The 12374-nt window shown below is 39.9% G+C and overlaps 1 protein-coding gene across 1 annotated transcript in view; it reads right to left on the bottom strand.

Annotated features, from left to right (window-relative positions):
* TLCD4 (TLC domain containing 4) overlaps positions 1–11734 on the bottom strand; it is an 89319-nt gene extending 77585 nt beyond the window's left edge. Inside the window, 2 exon segments of the mRNA XM_054690942.1 lie at positions 9917–10102; positions 11525–11734. The gene's annotated coding sequence lies outside the window, so the exon portion shown is untranslated.
* Between the last annotated feature and the right edge of the window lie 640 nt (positions 11735–12374).

The following is a 12374-nucleotide window of genomic DNA, read 5'->3' as shown; positions in this document are numbered from 1 at the left end:
AACCTATTCTCAGAACTCTAACCTAATTCCAAAACACCTTGTTACTAAAGTGACATGTAATCAGTTCTTTCAACAGTTAGTACTAGAATTCTTCTCAGAGAAAAACACCTGGATGAGTCTTTATTAGTAGACTGTGTGCTTGCAATCTTGGGTTAGCAAGATACAGAATAATAAAAGACTATTCTACATTAGAAATTCCTAGGGGGTATGTTTATTGCTGTACCACTTATAATAAGTAAGCTATGGAAGCAACCCAAATGCCCAAAAATAGATGACTGGATCAAGAACATATGGTATATATACACCATGGAATATTACTTAGCAATCACAAAAGATAAGCTCATGCCATTTGCAGCAACATGGATGGAGCTAGAAGGTATCATACTCAGTGAAATAAGCCAGAAAGAAAAAGAAAAATACTGGATGGTCTCACTCATAGCAGGAATTTAGAAAACCCAAATAATGGATCAGGAAAAAGACTAATTATAATAAAGTGAAAATCAAAATCAATAGGCAACTATAAACCAGAGACACACTGTGGAGTGTAGGGGGGCGAGGAGAAGGAAGTAGGATCAAAACAAGGGTGGTGGGAATTTTACGGGGACTATAACCAAGATGAAAATGTGTACATTGTACAAAAATGAAAAAATGATGTAAAAATATATAAAATAAAATTACAAAAAAAAAAAAGAAATTCCCTAGGGGGTATGGAAGGAATTGGGGGAAAAGAGAAGGGGAAGAGACAGAAAGCAAATTTATAGTATACTTAAAATATTTCTTAAAATGTATAATATCCTAAGTTATTTGCATTTCTTTAACTCCCCTCACATCTTCCAAATCATCAGTAAGCCTTTCACTACCCCTAAGCTCACACCTCCCCAAAATACACCCAGTGTGAGTGGAGGTACTGGTGGAGTAAGTGAAGAAGTCACGGGGCTAAGTTCCACTGCTAGATCAAAAAGGAGCAGAATGGAGACCACACACCCAGAGCCATAAGTCAATCCCTAAGCTGAACCCCATGTGCAGGAGTGGGGCCTAAGGCAATACTAAAATCACAGTAAACTGTGAAAAACTGGCAAGACATTTAGGAGGCAAGACATTTATTTAAGAATAGTGTAATAAGGAATTGAACGAATGTTACTTAAAATACAACACAGATGATACCAACTGATATATGGGTCATGAATTCTTCAACCTCATTAGTGACTCTTGTTGTACCTGAGTTACTACAACAGTCTCCCTGGAACTGACAAATACTTTTTAAAGGCCCATATAGTAAATATTTCAGGCTTTATGAGCCCGATGATCAAACACTCAACTCTGCATTTAAGGCCTGGAATCAACTATAGATGATTTATAAATGAATGGGTATGGTTGTGTTCCAATAAAACTTTATTTACAAAATCAGGGGGTGAGCTTTCTGTCCTTTTTTTGTTCTTCACATCATAGTCAGGGTACTGTTCCTAAATGTCACTTCTCTGCTTAAAGACTTAAATGGTTCCCATTGTCTTTGAGATGAAATCCAAATTCCTTAACCAAGTAAATATTTCCTCCCATTATACTCTTCTCCAGCCTTTTCTGGCTTCTCACTCAATTTTTCAGCAATATTGAATGGCTTTAAATTTCCCCAAGTTCCCAGCTCTTTCTGCCTTCCACACATTCACATATACTATTCTTTTGGCTTAGAATATTTCTGTCTTCCCCCTGCCACACTCACTACCACCTCTCCCACTAACTCTCAGTTTAGTTGATGCCTACTCATCCATATTTCAAGTTTCATTTTAAATATAACTTCTCCCAGGAAGTTTTCCTTTATCTTAAATTCTCCTGGAGTAATTAGATTGCCAGTTTAATTGCCTGAATTTCCTTAGTTTAAAGTTGTGTAGGAATAAGAAATTGGTCTGTTACTCCCTATTGTATTCCAAGGTACACAATAAATAACTGGTGAATAATGGATTCTTTACTGATGAGAAAGGAAAAGACAAAGTCAACCTAAAAATGAAGGGGCCCTTCGAGGACTAATCAGGAGAGAATAAGCTGAGATGGCTTAAACTCTTTCCCCTAATCCAAAATCTGCTCCTACAGCATTTCCTATTTTCTAAGTGTCACTTGCAAAGAGACTTAGGAAATGTACATCTTCTAAATTTCCTGATCTAGCAATCAAAGTCCTAATGGTTTCAGTTCTGCCTGATTTCCAGTCTATTCATACTCTCATTGGCTCCTGATCTCCTATCTCTTACCTATTTATTTTGTTGTATACAATAACCTTATATATGTGGTAATTCCTCTTTCATTGTGACGTTGGCTCACTTCTCTGACCAATAGTCACATCTCATATATCACGTAGTGGGCATATTAGTGCCAAGCATACTTATGTTGTAAGTCAGGCCTATAGGGTTTAATAATTTAGTTTTCATTCAAGCCTCATAATACTGTTATGAGAGCTTTCCATTTATTTGTCCCACTTTACAGCTGACAAAATTAAGACCTAAAGAGGTTAGGTTACTTGCCAACGTAATAGAGCAGCAATTGGCACAGCTGAGCTGTGACAGAAGGTCTGACTCCAAAGCTCAAATTTTGAATCTATAGGTAATTCCCTAAGGACGATGTCTGTTTGTCATCTTTCTGAATACTGTTCGTGCACAACCCCAGAACTATTCTACTGTACTCCTGGCAAATTTAATCCTGAATCTCATGGAAAGTATCGTTGAATCCAAGGCAAGCATAATAAGCATTTATTGAGCATGGTCACTGTGCTAAGTGCTATTCATTCATTTCCTCATTTCACAGACCCTAATAAAGATAAGGTTAGCTCTGCTCTACAGATGACGAAATAGAGGTACAAAGAGAAAAAAAGGTCAAACAGTTAGTAATAGGAGGAGTGAAAAGTTAAACCTAGGTAGTTTGTAGCAACATGAATGGAGTTGGAAGAGATTGTGCTAAGTGAAATAAGCCAGGAGGAAATAGACAAATACCAGATGGTATCGCTTATATACTTAGATATGGAATATAGAGAAACCAAAAAGAGGGTCAAACAAAGACAAACTTTAAAACAAATCCCTGAAAACTTACTATAAATTTGAGGTATCTAAAAGGGGAGGAGAGGAAGAATGGGAGGTGAAGGGTGAAGGGGAAGTGCAATGGACTTGGTCAAAGACTATGGGATGGGTGCTTTGGTGGTAGGAGAGCTATGATAACCACACCTAAGGGAAGAAATCCTACATTACCAAAATGTTAACAAAGATGTAAAACTATGGTATTTTTAATATAAAAATAAGCCTAGGCAGCCTGACTCCAAAACCCAGGCTTCTGGGTAAGAAGTGAACACAAAGGGAATTGAAAAGTGTGGGTGAGATAGAGTGATTCAGGCTTTAATCATCCAGGAAAGGGGATCATAACTAAGGGTATCTTATTTATTGCTGCCTAAACACACTCACAAAATTTCATAGCTTAAAAACAATTTTTGTTAGCTAACAATTTTGTTAGCTAACAATTCTAGGGGTCAACAGTTTTGGCTGGACTAACCTGGTTTTGCCTGGGCTCACTAATGTGGTGACAGCTGGGGCAGTTTGGAAGGGTTTTAATGGCCCAACATAGTTTCTCCAGCAGTCTAGGCTGACTTCATTGGGTGTGTGACTTTGGCTCAGTTTATTGTTCTACTGTTGCTGCCTTGAAATTCTTACTAATTGTGGAACAAGGAGACCTTCTGGGCCTTGCAGATTATGTTGTCAGACGACCTAGTAGTTGGTATTGGCTGTCAGCTGGACTTCTTTCTTCACACAGCCTCTCATCCTCAAAGAAGAGAGCCCAGGTTTCTTCATTTAATGACAGAAGCTTTCCAAGACAATGATGGCAAAGAACACAAGGCCTCTTGAGGTCTAGGTTCATGATTCCCACACCAAAACTTCTGCTGCATTTTATTGACCACAGCAAGTCACAAGGTAAGCCCAGATATAAAGAGGAAGAGATCCACACTCCATTTCTTGATGGGAAGACAAAGCTCAAGGGAAGATGAGCTCTAGGTCTAATTAGTATCTCTGAGGGAAGTAAAGTATTCTCTGTTATCTCTAGATATGGCCACATGTAGACCAATGACCTCTTAACAAATTAAATATTAACCTATTAGCTAAAAAGAAAAGTCACAATGGAAAGGGACATGTACAGAGGGTGGGATGAGTTTGTGACCATTTGTCATAATCTATCACAGAGAAGGTACATGTTTAAGAAGAAATGAAATATTTTCAGTATTAGACATGTTATGATTGAGATTTCTCATGTGATAAACCCATGCAAAGATAGTCATGGATAAGAGTTCTAGAACAAAAGAGGATCCTGATTGGACATACAAATATAGGAGTTGTCAACATACCAGTGATAGGTTTCCAGATAAACAAATCAGAACCTCCAGAAAGATGTCATTAATTAAGGTGAAGGTAAACAAAAAGATTTAAACTGTCAGACCAAATATCTGAGTGTACACTTCTTTCCATACATCTCAACCTCCCTAAGAGACCATCTGTAATCCTATCCAGTTTCTGTAGCCAGTTCAAGGTCTAATTAGTATCTCTAAGGGAAGTAAAGTATTCTCTGTTATGTCTAGATATGGCCACATGTAGTCCAATGACCTATTAACTAATTAACAATTAACCTATTTTTTAAAATGTTTTTTTATTTAAGTTGCTATTAAGTTGTTGTTTTTTTTTTTTTAAGATTTATTTATTTATTTATACAAGCACTGGGTACAGTCAGAAGCACGGGAGGGTGAGAGAATTCACCAGAGCCAGAGCAGGGAGCAGAGCAGGCAGAAGGACTGAAGTACACTGCTGAGGGGAGCAGCGGGCAGCAGGAGAGGTCTGCGCGCCATGTGGGACGCTCCTCCAGTGGCCGGGGAGCAGCCGGGGAGCAGCCGGGGAGCAGCCGGGGATTGAACCGGTGCCGCAGAGGCTGCAGGCAGCTTCGCAACCCAGTGCTCAACCGCTGCGCCACCAGGGAGGCCCAACAATTAATCTATTAATGAAGAAGTTACTTGATCCCACGCACAATGCAATATACAAAAGTGAGGTAGAAATAGAATTACAATAAAAAATTCCATTTGAAAAAGAATGTGAAACATGCAGCAACCAATAGTCCTTAGTACTCTTCTCCCAAAACAGGAATTCCTACCTTGGCCATGGAAGACGTACTTGATTAGCCCATCTCAATGCTTTGGCTATATCTACAGTGCCCTGGTTTTACCCTCCTGGAGGTTCTTCCTTATTCAGTATATCCCAGGTACAAAACTAAGTGGATATTGGGGAGTGTGATTCTCCGGAGATTGTCTGAGGACACAAACAATGGCTGGGACTTGAAGGTCAGATTTGTAGTTTCTTTAGCAATACAATTTCCTCAAAATTTAATAGGTTTCTATGCTCTTTTTCCCCAGTCTATTACATATGCTAGACTATACCCCAAAATCCGAAGCTAGCTCTTAAACTTTCTTAGTTCCTAGCTTCTAAGCTTTACTCATTGTTTTCTCATTGTTTTAATGGTGATTTCTTTGAAGTAATCTTAAAAAATAGATGAGGACAACATCAACACCTTTAATCTGATCTTTACAGCAAGGCTAGATGTCTGTCTTTGGCTGAGGAATCTTAATAGAAGGCCCTTAAGAAAGTCTGGAAAACAGACTTCTCTTCTATTTATTTACACTACAGAAATAGTTGGCTTTTCCAACCCTGTGAGTCCCCAGTTTTCTACCTACTATTTCTTTCCATCTCTGCATGCAAACCAATCATTTCTCATGTGAGCTCATTTCTTTCTCAAAAAAACTTTTCTAAACTCAGCAAGGAGCAACCATCATGTATTTATATTCTGGTTCTTTCCAAATGTTTTGCCTAAAATTCAGCCATTGAGTAAATATGATGAGACTTCCAAGTTAAGGAGGTAACACTTTCACCAAGTATTTTGCAATGACATAACAAGGATCACCAGTCTTCCATGCTGCATGACCCACTTCTACGCTACCAACTGATTAGGTAATGCTGTTTTAAGATTTTGTTAGAAGTTTATCATTTCCAGGTATCAATTTTTGTGTTAAAGGCTGAATTGCTACAACAAAGAGAACCCAGAATTCAGTGACATAAAGAAAATACAAGTTTCTTTCCCTCTCACATACTAGTTGGGCCTAGATAATAAACTGTTCTGTGAAGAGATTAGGACACAGATTTCTTCCATCCTGATCTGCCCTCTCATAGGATGTTTTTCTCACCTTTGTGGTTGCAGCTGGTTATTGACATATCCCATGAGGGGACAGAAAGCAGTCCAGGCACGCCAACTTGTTTAAAAGGGTAAGACAAAGTTGTACTCATCACTTCTAGTAATATTCCATTGGCAAGACTTACCCACAAAAATCACACCTAGTTACAAAGAAGGATAAGAAATATAGTCTCCAGCTGAGTGAATAAGTGACCAGGAAGAAAAGAATTGTTTTCAGATTGACCATTATTCTGCCACAAAAAGGAAAAAAAAAAGCACCTAAAGTTAAGAAAACTCAGGGGGAAAAAAAGCTAAAGGAGGGAGGGGGTGGTAAATAGGGATTTTGGTTTTTTTTGGGTTTTTTTTAAAGATTTATTTGTTAATGCATACAAGAGTTGGGATACAAGCCAGAGGTGCAGGGGTGAGAGGATTCACTAGAGACTAGCAGGGAACAGAACAGGCAGATTGACTGAAACACACTGCTGAGGGGAGCAGCGGGCGAGACAGGAGAGGTCTAGAGGTCTGCTGTACCATGCGGGTTGCTCCCTGGCTGGCTGGAGATCGAACTCGTGCTGCAGAGGCTGCGGATTGCTTCATAGTGTGGTGCTTAACCCTTTGCGCCACCAGGAAGGCCCGATTTTGTTTTTTTAAAGGGAAAAAGAATGACACTCTAGCGGAAAAAATGACAATCTATTTGGTAGGTGCCCAAGTGTCCGTGTTATTATTTGTAGTACTTTTCTCAACATATTTTAACATACAAGTTCTTTTTAATTTTAAGGGAAATAGATGAAGACCCAAGAAGATGTGAGGAGAATCAAAAGTCAATGGAGTAAAGACAGTGTGAGAAAAAAATTCAATTGCCAAAAGCAAGAAATCTTAAAAAAGGAAATGCTCTTTAGACTACAAAATCTAGAGGTTACTGGTGAATATTTATGGCAGAAGTTAAATTTCAGTGAATTAAGGAGTGAGCATGAATAAGAAAAATGATACAGCAAGCATGGACTAATCCTTTTTAGAACATAAGAGATAACAAGTCATGACTAATTTCATTGCATGTGGACTAAGATGAGAACCAGTCTCAGGGGGCTGAGGTGGTGTGTGGTCTCTAGAAACTCAGACTGTCCACAGAGCTGGCAGCCCAGCATATTAAAAATGTGCATCTTGAACATCTGGAAGAACAGAGCACCCTGCCTTTCAGAGGTTGGTAAAGTTTTCCCAAAGTTCAGCACTACTCTTGGATGTGGTAATGGAAGCGAATAGTAATGGGTCCTGAAGCCTCTAGAAAGAGTATCTCCATCTCTACTCTCACAGCCGGTAATTGCCACTTCTGCATGCGATAGCTTGATCCTAGAAGAATTAAGAGATTCAAGGGAGGTGTGAAAACAAAAAAGGACCCAAAACACCTCAGCCACAGCTTGAGCTTAAGAAAAAGCCCTCTAACCCCCTTTACAATATCAATGCAGGGGAGGAGGTGGAAATTCAATAAATACGAATGGAGGAGAGGGGTAGGAATGGAGAAGAAGGAAATGAAACTTATAAACTTCAGGCATTTTTGTTGGTAGACTGAACTGGAAATATGACCCTTTTTACCCCAAACCCCCATAGGAGGGAACCCAGAATCAACTAATTCTGTTTAAAGTTGGTTCTATTTCTTCAAAGTGGCTGAGAATATAACAACCTTTTGTTCTTATATGATAAGGCCAAAATTCCTTTAAGGAAGAAAATTGTTCATGGACAAAGGATTAGATTCTGTTGTCTCTGAGGAAAATGAAATTTTCTTTTTTTATTTTATTTTTTTAATAGAGGCATGTTTATTTATTTATTTGTTTGTTTGTTTGTTTTTTGTTTATACATGCACTGGGTACAGTCAGAAGCACGGGAGGGTGAGAGAATTCACCAGAGCCAGAGCAGGGAGCAGAGCAGGCAGAAGGACCGAAGTACACTGCTGAGGGGAGTAGCGGGCGGCAGGAGAGGTCTGCGCGCCATGTGGGACCCTCCTCCGGTGGCCGGGGAGCAGCCGGGGATCGAACCGGCGCCGCAGAGGTCGCGGGCAGCTTCACAACCCAGCGCTCAACCGCTGCGCCACTGGGGAGGCCCGGAAAATGAAATTTTCTTACTGCAATTTCTGCTTATGTTCTAGATGGCACTAGTGGGAAGACAAAAGCAACTTTTGGGAGATTCATCTTTAACCTTACTTATGAGGTTTAAGCCCATGACCCTGTGGGGCCCCAACTGACTGGACACACAAAAAAAAATCATGGATGTTCATGCAGATGAAGTCTGAGGCATGCGTGGTAGGAAAGAAGGAAGCAAGAGATGAAGCTGAATGGTGGAAATGGCTGAATATTTCTGAAGGATAAGACAAGGCCACCAGGCTGAGAGGTTTCAAAGAAAGAAATGCAAGAAAGTGGGTAAGAGGCACCAGAGGAGTAGTTCTCTTTTTGAGGTCTAAGTCTGAAAAGTTCCTCTCATGGGTTGGTCTGTCAGGCTTTTTTAGAAAAGTTATTGGAGAGCCATACGGTGGTAGCAGACAAGGAAGGCTGGCTAAGATAGAGCAAACCTAATATGTCCCATTTATTTGCAAGTTTTATCAGGAAAGGAACTGTTTTTATTTGTAGGAGGAAGTCGGGTCAGTACTAATTCCACCAAGCTCTCAGACCCTTTGTGGAGCTGCATAGTATAGAAGTATCCAGGATGCACAGGGCAGGGTCAGTTCAGGGCAGGCCTGTGGCAATCAATACCTGGCTTCTGTGGCACTGGGAGGGCCATATGCCGAGAGAAACCTCCATATGCTTGGAACCCATCAAGAACAAGCTGCTTAGTAACATGTTCAGAATGACCACCTCTCCATCTCTGAAATACAATTTTGCTCTGTGCTCACCAGACGACTTCAGTTCCATGAAAATAGCCCAATTGCATAAAATGAGACTGGGAGTGGAAAAACACTCTGGCAAGGGGATAAAAGGTGTGGTAAGACTGCAGCGCCATTTTAATGTGGTTGGGCTGTTCCTGACTGGTAGTTTAAAGGAGTTATGCTGAGTCAGACTGATTGAAGGAGGGTTTTATTGATTTTGCTTTTATTTTTTAATGGGAGAGACTTGAGCTTTATAGGCTAAGAGTAAAGACCAAATGAGAGTCAGTGGTTAAAGATTCAGGAAAGAGAGGGCATAATTGAAGGAGGAAACTGACCATAAAAGATTTTATTTACTTTATAGCATCTTTTCAGAAAGGGAAATTTAGAGATTTTTTTTCCCTAAATTTCTAAGTTAAAACACAGTTATTCCAAAGTTGCCTAGGCAAATGCTAATCAAGCATTACAAACACTTACAAGCATTAACACTTGCTTGGGTTCATTTAAATTATCTTTGAACTTACTCCAAAAAATAGACATAACAAGCAAAGATCCCACTGGAGTACTGGTATAAAATGGGGAAATCAAATTTGAGAAACAGCTAAGTTATCTGCGATTTCTATCAAAAAAATTTGCCCACAAATTAATAGTCCTCTTTATAACAAATTGAGAATGGATTCGCAATGAGTAGGGCAACTAATGTTGATTACAGATGAACAGGATATTAAATAAATCATGGAGATAGTGAGAAACCAGGTTAAAGAACACAGCAAGAGTTATATATCCACTGCTATTGCTTTCACAAAACTTCCAAGAGAAAATAACACTAACCTTTAAAATTCTGTAAATTTTATTCTTCTTATCCTCTTCTTCTTAATGTACTTTCTGCATATGTACCTTCCCTAAGCAACATCTCTATGTCGCTGAAGCCATTAGATAGCCATAGAACATCCACAGGAAGTCAAATCAAAGGACCAGCAGTGTTGATTTAGCATGGAAAAGCTTCAATTTCCTCACCTACAAAATGGGGATAATAATAGTCCTTAAGTTCATAGGATGGTTCTGAGAGGTAGTTGAGAAAGCGCTTAAATGCCTACTGAATGGTAGACTGCATGTATTATTATGCATATGAATTTCATAGGTTTGCCTTGTTTCTTCTTCATATAAAGTTAAGGAATAACAGAGTCAGATAAGAACAAAGACACAATGTGTGTGTGTTTCTATCAAGAACAAAAATCTCTGTGGCAACAGAAAAGGATTTCACAGAGGTATAGAAAAAATTGCAGATATAAAATAAAAAAGAAAGGGCCTCCCTGGTGGCGCAGCGGTTGAGCGCTGGGTTGCGAAGCTGCTCGCAGCCTCTGCAGCACCGGTTTGATCCCCGGCTGCCGGGCGAGGGTCCTACATGGCGCGCAGACCTGTCCTGCCACACCCGCTGCTCCCCTCAGCAGTATATTTTGTCAGTCTGCCTGCTCTGCTCCCTGCTCTGGCTCTGGTGAATTCTCTCACCCTCCTGTACTTCTGACTGTACCCAGCGCTTGTATAAATAAATAAATATTTTTAATAAATAAATAAATAAATAAATAAAAAAGGAAAGGACTTTATGGAGGTGCAAGGCAGAGGCTTTGGGGCAAGAGAGGTTTGGAATAAGGAGCAAATCACTGAAAAGACTTCAAAGACCAACAGTGTTTAGTGCAGAAACAGAACTGTTTATTTATGGGTCTAAAACTGAAAATATGGCAGCTTTGAAAATTAAGAAGCTACTGTTGTGACTGTCATTAGTAAACAGTGTAACGTGGTATGAGACTTCTCATGAGAGAGTGGGAAGGCAGAATTTTTAAATAAGACTCTAATGACTTATTGGAACTGATGCATTTGGGGAGTACAAGGGTAGAGATTTAGAAACATCTCTGGAAAAAGGCAGATGAGATGAGATGAGAAACTAAAATTAGTGTGTCTTAGCAATCTCATTGTAAATTTCTCTTAAACAAGGCTTGAACCACACTCTAACAACTCCTAGCTTTGTGACTCAGAGCAAACGATGTGATCTCTGTACCTTAATGTCTTCATTTGCAAAGTGAGGTCAGTTAAGTGTCTACCTCATAGGGCTGTAAGGAGAGTTAAATCAGTTGATCCATGATCTGACCGCCTAGTAGCATACAGTGAGCACACAATAAATGCCAATTAAGTATTAAACAGTTGCCTAAGTCTTTAAGGATTAGTATTCAAGGAGTCCTAGGAAGTGGCTTCATCCAGAAAAAGCTTGCGACTTAAACATATATATTTGACAAGGAAAAAAAGTCTTGGCTATACCCAAGATTATTTGGATTGTACTGGGACAATTTCTGTCACCCAGCCTTCCAGAAGATCTTAATGGTCCTGGTGGTCACAGTTTTGTCTCAAGTCCAAACTAAGAACTCCTTTCCAGCTTTATCCTACCTCCTCATGGGAAGCATAATGCTGACCAATGTGGTGTCCTGGACTCTTGCAGAAAAGCTTCAGTCTTTTTTACACATACTTGACTACTCTCATGAGGACTGAAGGTTGGTGGACTTTGATGGGAAGGGACCTTGCCACCAAGATGCCTGCCAGCTCATTAAAGCATGGGGCAGGGGGCTTTTCTCTAGGAGGCCCTGTTAAGAGTTACATGGTTTACATAGTCAGGCTCATTGTTAAGTCACTGCTGGGATGTTAACTGTTAGCACCTTAGCTAATAAGGCCCCATGCCCAGACCAGTGTGCAGCACATAATAGGTATTAGCAGAACTGAACTGAACTGAGCACCTACACACTCTCAGTGGGTAGGGATATCCACCCATATCCCTATTTACTTCAATCCCCAGAAATCTCCCAGATCAAACATTAATTACTTGAAAATCCCTCAATCTGACCCCATCCCCATTCATTACCAGTCTTCCAACCCTTTCACTGTACCGTTTGGATGTCCTGACTCATAATCTGAAAACTTCAACTTCTTTTTGAATTCTTCTGTACTTCCCTGCATAGCCTCCATCCTTCCTCAGTGTTTCACCAAGAGAGGGCATTTGTTTCTCACACCTGCACAGGAGGAGGGAAGGCATCCTTTTGATCCCTCTTGCCACTTCCAAAACATTTCTTCTTTCAAAAACTCCAGCTCCTTTGATGTTCTTGTCACACAGTTGTACTATCCTGTATCAGGGCTCCCAATAGGAGGAAGACGACACAGTCATATTAGTTTAATTTGAAGGTGATTTTAAAAAGGGATGGTTTACAAAGGTGTGGATAAGGTAGGGAAGGCAAAAGGGATAGTG

This window comes from Talpa occidentalis, unplaced genomic scaffold (assembly GCF_014898055.3).
Source record: "Talpa occidentalis isolate TD23 unplaced genomic scaffold, MPIMG_talOcc4v2.1 talOcc4.9, whole genome shotgun sequence".
Classification (NCBI taxonomy): domain Eukaryota; kingdom Metazoa; phylum Chordata; class Mammalia; order Eulipotyphla; family Talpidae; genus Talpa; species Talpa occidentalis.
Note: the sequence above shows the minus strand (reverse complement) of the source record. Positions and strands in the feature narration are given on the sequence as shown.